Consider the following 9,867-nt stretch of genomic DNA (forward strand, 5'->3'; position numbering starts at 1 on the left):
CTATACCATCAACATTACACATATTACTCTCCTAAACATTAACATTACACACAATTCATTGTCCATTAACATAACCATTCTTAACTATATCAATAATATCTAGATCTACTAACCAAAAAATTATTATTATATTTACTGAGTTATTTTAGATTTCAAAGAACAGATTAATTAATTTATCAATATCATAATTCCAAAAAACTATTTTCTGTACATAAAGGCTACCAAGGCATTTTAATCAGATAATACCTTGATTTATTATTACATTATAGATATCTTTTATAGAATACTCTGATTGATTTCCAACTTGTATGCACCTACTTTTTTATTCCTACAATATTCTCTCTACCCTTCATTATACCATATTGCTAGTCCAAACCCTATCATACCATTTATATTATCCACCCATATTTTTTCTCTATGGTATTTATCCAAACTCCTGCAAACACTATGATAACTACCTACATACTTTTTCTGTCTTGACTATATAAGCATATACTCCTCTTATCCTTCCCATTACTAACTATACTTTCTCTCTCGGTATACCTTCACCATTTATGCTTTCATACATCATCGATTAATCAATATCGTAATAATCATCAATCTATACATAATTTAATTCCACTATTTTGTCCATAGCTCAGCTATTTACATATGCATCTCTATCCTTAGTTTTTTTCTATAATACAATCACCTATTACTTTTATATATTCTATGCACATGCTATTTTTCACACTTGGTCATTTCTATTTACCTCAGAATATTATATTACCCAACCCTACTTATCAACAGACACTTTTCAAACTTGCCTTAATTACCTTTGATATAACAACACTAAACGCACGTAATAACAAATAATAACAATATCCATAATATCAATATATCATCAAATCTATATATTACTTCTCGTTTTTTTTGTTCCATTTAACTAAATTATAGCACCTTGGTTTCAACTAATACCTATCCCATGTTCATAGTCAAACATTACACACTCTAATTTATGAGCAATAACTATTGCTCATACAACCTTAAACAAATATGCCAATATATTAAACAATATCGGATGACCAACTAAAACGTCTTAATCAAATGACAAACAACTTAATACACAGTAATTATTAATGATATTATCAATATCAACTAAAATTCTATTACACGTCGTCCTACTCGAGATAAGCTAGAATTAAGTGAATACAGCTATAATGCATATCAATCATCAATCTATACTAACCTCTTTCAAAATAAACGTATCTCAAAACATTTATTTTAAGAATAATTATATCTTTTCTAACGTCATGCATAAAAATAATATTAGCTCAGGTAGTTCACAATATTTTATACAATATGTTAAATTATGTTATTTCAACTCTATTCTATGCCTTCTATTTTACAGACTTCCATTTATCATCTCTACATGTTATCTTATATATATTAAACTATATAAAAACGGACTTTTATATTAAATGCTAGTCTTTTAATTCAACTTATCATTTTATTCTTACCTATCTTGCATAAACACATACAATTGCAAGTTTTAATTTAATACTCTCTATTGCAACTTTATAGACAAGCATACAGATATTCATCTTCAATCCAAAAATTCAAAACATCGCACTAACTGATGATTTAGACATAGATTTAGTGCTGTATCCACAACGCATAATTTATTGCAGGATTTATTTATAGGTTCAAACAAGAGTTCATTCTTATTGGTACGTGAGGGTAACATTACATCATCACATTTCGCATTCAAGCTGTGCTTTGTTGAGATAATGTTCATGCTCATCAAAATTTATCAGACCACTCAAATTAAGAATATCACTTTCAAACTTATTCTCTCGCATTTCTAAAACTTTCAGATTAGTTAACTTACCAATTTCATTTGGTATAGTGTCATTCAATTTGTTGAAACCCAGACTCAGGTCTGAGGTATAATAGAGATAAGTGTATATGAGGGGGAGATTATAAATAAAGTAAATAAACATGAAGATATGTTTACGTTATAAAAGAAAAATAAGAACAGAAGGTATATATGAATGATAGAGTTATGGATAGATAAAAAGTGAAATCAGAATACTTGTAGAATAGTGTATAAAGATTGTGAATATTAATGAGATGGAAATATAGTAGAGGATGAATAATCAATGTATATGGAGAGGAAAAGTATAGTTAGTAATAAAATAGCTGAGAAAAAAAATAAGAGTAGTAATCTAGATATAGTAAATAATGAATATGAAAGATGGGGTTGTAAGAATAGAAAATGAGAAGAGATAATTTGGATAGAGAATATTGAGAAAAGAATAAATAATATAAGCAATAGAAAAAAAAGAGTATGTATATACGATATAGATAGAGTAGTGAATAGTATGAATAGAATTAGATAGATAATGGATAGTATGAATAGGAGTAGATAACATGATACAATGAGGTGTGTGTAGGCAGTATTGTAAGTGTGTGAATATCTGAAAAAATATGATAGTATAACTGCATGCGGATAGTGTAGTTATGGGTGGATGTGAATTTTGTAGATAGTTTGGATGATGTGATTGTGAATATGTATCTGATCAATGTGAACGATGTAAGCATGAGTATGTGGATAGAATGAATGAATGATGTGATTTTGTGTGGATGAGTATGTATGTAAGATATGTGGGTTTGCATGTGGATATTATCAATGAATGATACGATGGTGTGTGGGTGATGTGTGGGTAGAGCAGGTAGATAATATGATAGAAATAGTGTGTAAAATAGATGATGATATTTATAAGAAGAATAGGTATAGAATGGCATTTTGTAGTGAAAGAGATGTGGATAGTATGGTTGAGCGTAGGGGTAACATGATATAATAGAAGAGTGGGCATGGATAGTATAATGTAAAGAAGAGAGAATGTAGATATTATGAGTAGGAATGGATATTTGATTAGACAGAATAGATGTATATAGAGAATATGATATATAATGAAAATTGTGTGGGTAGTTGATATTGAAAAATATGAGAAAGTAATTATGACAGATTTTATGGGTATATAAATAGAATATGATAGAGATTGAAGTATTTAGATAATATGAGTTGGTGAGGAATGTATGGATATAATATAGAGAGTTTGTGTGTAGATAGTATGAATAGTGTTGGTAGAAGAATAAATGGATATAGATATAAAAAAGACATAGATATGAATTGAATTTGAAGTGAACAGGATATAGAGTATATGGTAAAATAATAAGAGAGGGTATGATATTATGATGGTAAAATATAGAGATAGGATAGAGCAATGTAATGGTAGAATAAGGTAGTATAATAGTGAAAGAGGATAGTGTAATAAGATAATGGGAGATAGTGTGACGTTGTATGATGCTGTAGGATAATAGAACAGAATAAGAATATTGAGATAGCAGTATAGTATAGTCTGATAGAGGATAGAATGTATGGAGAGGTATAATGTGTAGAAGAATATATATAAATATAAATATAAAAAATATGAAGGATCAAATGTGAAGTGAATAAAATAGATAATATAATATAGGATAGAATGATGTAATGATAGAGAATATAAGACTGGATTAAAAAATGTAGCAATAAAATAGGATAACCGAAGGTAATTAGGATAACCGAAGGTAATGTGAAAATAGAAGGATAGTAAGATAAAGTGACGAGAATAGATAATACGATAGAGAGTCTATATAGATGGTTAAAATAGAGACAGTAGGTATAGACGGTCAGAATAGAGATAATGTGTAGATGGTATGAATAATAATAAATTGTGGATAGTAGGATTGGACAGAATAAGAGTAGATGATGTAATATAGCGAGGAGTGTATAGATAATATTATTAATGATGTAAACATAGAAAGATAGGATACTGTGTGTGTGTATGGATATTATTGCTAGTACAGGTGTATAGGTAGTGTGTGGATAGTATGATATGATGACGATATTGTTTGTCAATAGCATGATGTAATTGTGAGTTTTATATGAGTTGTATGATATATATATTGTAAATGGGATATTATGATAGAGCAAGAGTGTATGTATATAGAGAATATAATAGTATTTGAATATATAGATAATATGGTATAATGAAGGGTAGTGAGTGAAATAGAAAGAGAGTTGATAGATAAATTGAAAGTAAATGAGGGAATATTAGAGTAGTGAGAAGGGAGAGTACAGGTAGGGGGATATGGTGAATTCTAGAGTAATAGAAAGAATAGGATATATGGTAATAGAATATAATATCGGAGATAGTATATTAATGAAATAAGACAATATTATAATAGAGAATAGGACATTATAGTATTTGATGATACGATAAAACAAATAATTAAAAAGAACTAATATAATAATGATGTAATATAGTGAAAAGAGTATTCAGATAGAAGAATAGGAGTAGATGTGATAGAATAAGCTATTATGAATTTAGATAAAGTAATAATAAATTATAGATTGGACATAATAGGAGTATATATTTGATTAAATAGAGAGGAGTGGATAATATGTTAGAGGATGTGGATGTGTCGATAATAGATAGGACGATAGATGGTAGTTAATATGTGTAGATAGTTAATGATAGTTGATGCATGTGGACAGTTAATGATAGATAGCGTGTATGGATAGTGTATTATATGAAATATATGAATAGTATGAATAAGAGACGAATTGTGGATTAGATATAGTAGGGATAGATAAGATGATAGAGTGTGTGGATATGTAGATAAGATGTATATAGCATGGTATAGAATGAGTGTGTAGATAATTATGATAGACTATAATGTTAAGTAGATGTAATAATGAATAGTACAGTTATATTAAATAATAATAAGTATATTTTGGTAGAGGGTATTAAAGATGGCAGATAAAAATGATGTTAGAACAATCAATTGAATAGTCAAGGTTATATAGAATAGATGTATAGGGAGATAGTTGAAATTAATATGATTAAATATCAGGTTTAATAAAACTAGATTAGAATTATTATAGGATGATCTACATTTGAATGTAAATTTTATTTGACAAAAAATTGTAATATATATATCAATATAACAAGATAGAAATAATTAATAGATCGATTAGTGCAGACTATTATAGAAATAGGCATATTGGTATAATGTATATGAGAAATATGTATCTGATAGTCAATATATGAGTTGAATGTATAATTTGATTGAATATAATTTATCTTTAATTATAAATATTTTTTGATATAAAAGAATTTTATTGGCTTAATTTGTGTTAAAAAATATATATATTGGTTTTACAGATATAAAATAAAGGGTCGACTTTATGATAGTGTTATAAAAAAATAGAAGAATAATGTCATATGTATAAAAGTAGATAATTATAATCTATTAGGTTGTAAGATATAAGAGTTAAGTAGAAAGAAGATAAATATTGATAATAAGAAATTTGTTTATGAGATAATTGGTGTGAATTATTTAATAATATGATATAAGTGATGATATTAGAATATAGATGATTGATTATGTAAATAAAATGAAATATATAATATGTATTATATTAATAAAATTATTATATAATAGATTAGAATTAAATAAAAAAGAAATTTAAAAGATGATAAGAGTTGTAGAAATAGATGATGATTTAGATATAATAAGGTTGATAGTTATATAATGAATACGACCATACTAGTACAAAATCACCGCTTCCAGTCCGATCAGCGGATTTAAACGTACTTAGGCCTAGTTAGTAATGGAATGGGAAACCAGCTGTGAAATCTAGGTGTTGCATTCTTCTGCTCTTATTTTAATACATATATTATTTTTTATCAAAAAAAATATTTGTCAAAAAACAAACAACAATAGATAAAAGTTTATGAAAAAAATTAAATAAATGTAAGGTATTATATGATAATATGATATAATTTGATGATAGAATAAAATTTGATGGTAATAAAATAGAATAAGAGAATAGAAAATAGTATATATATTTATATATGATATGATATGAAAAGATAATATGTAGATAATATGTATAGATGAATATAATAATAGGAGATTTTAGATAATATAATAAATATAAATAATATAATATAATGAAGATTAGGAACGAATTGTTGATTTGACAGGATAAATATAGATGATATAATGTAATAAGATTATATAGAGAATATATGATGTAATATAAAAATAGATATAGATATGGTAGTATGATATAATAGAAAAGAATTATAGATAGATAGAATGATATTTGATGATATAATATTTAGAAAAGTGGTCAATAAATGTATGATATGGTGAAAAATATGCATAGATATAGAATGAAATGTAAAGTGATATATAGATATAGAAATTTTTATGGTGTATGGTATATACAAATAGTATAAGATGTATATAAAAGAAGGGTGTATATAGATTTAAAAAATTATGAATAATTGATGTTAATATATAAGTATAAATATGATATGATATGTGATCTGAGTTATTAGGATATACTAACCAATGCGTTTAATGAAAAATGATATAGGAATGCAGTGTAATGTGGTTTTTGAAGAAAGGTTTAGAATGTGTAAGGAGATCAAAAAAAGTGTGGGATAGTATGGTATAGGGAGGATATGGATTTGTGGAATAATATGGTATAATAAAATAGTATGTGTATTAGAGAGTGTATAGATAATACGATAAAAATTATATGATAATATAATAGAGAGTGAACAAGGTAGATAGTACAGAGTAAGTAAAATAGAGTAAAGAAATAGGAAGAATAGAAAAATTGGTAGATAATGGAAATAGAAAATATGAAAATAATACAGATTAGAATTAGAGGATAGATATTATGTAATTAAATAAGGATAAACATTATAAAGATGAATAGAAAGATAGTATTGAATAATATAGAAAAGAGATGTGTGGAGAAGAGAGAAGAGAAGAAGACGTGTAGATAGGATGTGTATGAATAATTGTGAGACAGATGTATTTAAAAAAAAACAAGAATATTAAATAAGTATTAGAACATATTAAGAGATAATGATGTAAATTATGTTTGTAGATATTTTAAAATAAGAGAAAATAGAAGGATAAAAAATGAAGGAAATAGTGAGTGAGGAGAAATGAGAATAATGAGAAATTGTAAATAGAGGAGAATGTATGGATATAAATAGTTATGTGTTATGTAAGATGAAAAATATGATGTAGAGATGATAAATACATATAAATGATGTAGATGATAATATAAGATTTAATAAATAATAAAAAATAGACAAAAAAGATGAGGATATATAGATAGATAGTAAATAAATAATAACAAGTAAATAAATAATAATATAGATGATTATTCTTATGATAGATAGATTTATATAGATAAACAATATAAAAGTTTATAGATTGAAAAGAGATAAAAAAGTAAATTTTTATTTGTAGATAGAGATAAATATATTAAATTAAAAAAATATATGTCGATAAAAGAAATAGAAGAATAAATGAAAGAGATGATAATAAATAATACAGATAACAGGTTAGAAGAAGAAGAAATAATTATTAATAGAGATAAAAAAGAACGTAATGTAATAATATATATATATATTGATATAAAAAAGATAAGAAGTGAAGTATAATTGTGTATGATGATAGGAGTTGTATATTTATTTTTTTTATGTTAATTAATGATTTTTTTTCGATAAATTTTTTTTGTTTGATTTAAATAATTAAAAGTGAGAAGTATGATTGTAGTTTTTGGTAATTGTGTATTTTATACAAAGAACATAGATGATAGTTGATATAAAAAAATGTAAATTAGAATGATTTATATTAATACAGATTTAGAATAGGATAAGAGAAGTTACAGTTATGTTTCATAAAAGATTTTGTGAAGATAATAAAGTGTATATAAGGTAGGAAAATAAGATAGGGTAGTAAAGATTATAATATATTTTAGATTGATAATAAATATAATTAAGAGAGATTATATATGAATACTGAATAAGTTTTTTGGTAATGAATAAAGTTAAATAAAAAAATAATTAGATTAAATAATTAGAAAGCATATTAGGCGATAGGAAATAATTAATAACAGGCTTATGTGGTATGATTAAAATATGAAGGCGATGAATAATTCGTTAATAATAACGATTATAGTAATTGGATTTTGAGTAAGATGAATTAAAGAAAAATGATTAGAAGATATTTATGGTAAGTCTGAAAAAGGTATTGATGAAAATAGAATAATTTTAAAAAGAAATATTAGGAATAGAAAATAATTTATAATAATAGTGATCAAATCAATAATAGTGAATTACGTAAAGTCTATTTTTTGTATAAAGATTTTGATGGTAATTAGAGATAGATAGATCAATATTATATGACAATATGAGAATTGATTTTTTAAATAGAATATAGAATTAACAAAATTAGGATATTTGAGTCTTATCTAAAGGGAAATTTTATTAGTTATTTAAATAATGAAATTAGAAAATAGAAAATATTATATGATGTTGATTTAATTAAGTGTATTTGAATATATAGTTAATATTATATATTGATTGACTGAACTGAAATATCTGAAAGTTATGAAAAGCAATATAAATGATGATAAAAGATTGATGATATAACTGATTTAATTGAATCTATGTTAGGATAAATTGAGCAATACAGAAAATAAAATTAGTAATTTAATGTAAGAGTTTTAGAAATGAAAGAAAAAGAGAGAGAGAGGGAGATAGAGAAGTTTGAAGATGAAATTAGTAATATGAGTTATACAATAAATTCAGTAAATTTGAAGGTTAGAATAAAAGAAAGATAGTATGAATGAGAAGTATAATAAGGCAATGTTAGGTTGATATATTATAAAAGAGAATAGTTTGATTAAAATTATGAATAGAATCTGAAATAATATTAAAAGCTGTAAATATATGATTAATTGTATATGTAAATGGGCTGATTAAATGTTATGGAGGTAATAATTGAAGATTGTTATAATTATAATGCATAGAGAGATAGATAGAGCGGGGATATTATTAAATTAGGATTTATTTATGATATGTATGTATAGAAAATAGTAGATAAAATAGGTATAGTTGTTATAAGAATAAAGTGATGAGAATTTAAAAGGATGATATTTAATTTAAAGATTATTTTATTGATTATATAATTTGAATATATAAGGAGATAGATAAAGATGAGATAATGTATATATTAAGTCAATATAATAATTGATATAAATAGTGATAGAATAAATAGAATTATTTTAGATTGTTTTGAGATATGTTTATTATATGAATACTTATTATAAATTGATGTGAAGTATAATGAGTTAATGTTAATGGTTGTTATAGAATTGGGTAATGAATAATAAGATTTTAGTTAATGTTTTAATGTTAATAGTATAATTAATATTATATAAGCTAGGTTGTTTATTATTTGATTCATATTATCTGATATTACTTAATATTATGTGAGATTTGTCAAGGATAATACGAAAAATATTTATTTGTAGGTTAGAGTTTGAAATATATGAATACGGTTTAGAGGGTGATTGAAATGAGCGGGGTGCAATTTAGATATAAAAAAAATAATGAAATATAAAGATATAATATATTGATATTAGATATCGTTGTTATTTTGTTATTATGTGACTTTATGATTATGAAAAAATTATTTAAGATGAACATTAAAGAGATATAAAAATGAATAGCGTAAGAGAATAAAATAGAAATGAATGTATGTAAAATAGAGTATAGATAAATAGAACATGTAAAAAAAAAATATAGAAAGAAATATACATATGACTAGTAAGGTTTTATATAAATAAAAGTGTGAAATTAATTAGAATAATTATAAGGTGGTATATAAATATTGTGATATGAATGAACTAGACGTGTATGAGAGAATAAATAATGAAGGTATATGAAGACAGAAAATATA

At 24.4% G+C, this 9,867-nt stretch overlaps 1 pseudogene; it reads left to right on the forward strand.

The window, feature by feature from the left end:
• The first annotated feature begins 5,624 nt into the window (after window positions 1–5,624).
• LOC126332185 (5S ribosomal RNA) lies at window positions 5,625–5,743 on the forward strand (annotated as a pseudogene).
• The last annotated feature ends 4,124 nt before the right edge of the window (window positions 5,744–9,867 follow it).

This window comes from Schistocerca gregaria, unplaced genomic scaffold (assembly GCF_023897955.1).
Source record: "Schistocerca gregaria isolate iqSchGreg1 unplaced genomic scaffold, iqSchGreg1.2 ptg001433l, whole genome shotgun sequence".
NCBI classification, from domain to species: domain Eukaryota; kingdom Metazoa; phylum Arthropoda; class Insecta; order Orthoptera; family Acrididae; genus Schistocerca; species Schistocerca gregaria.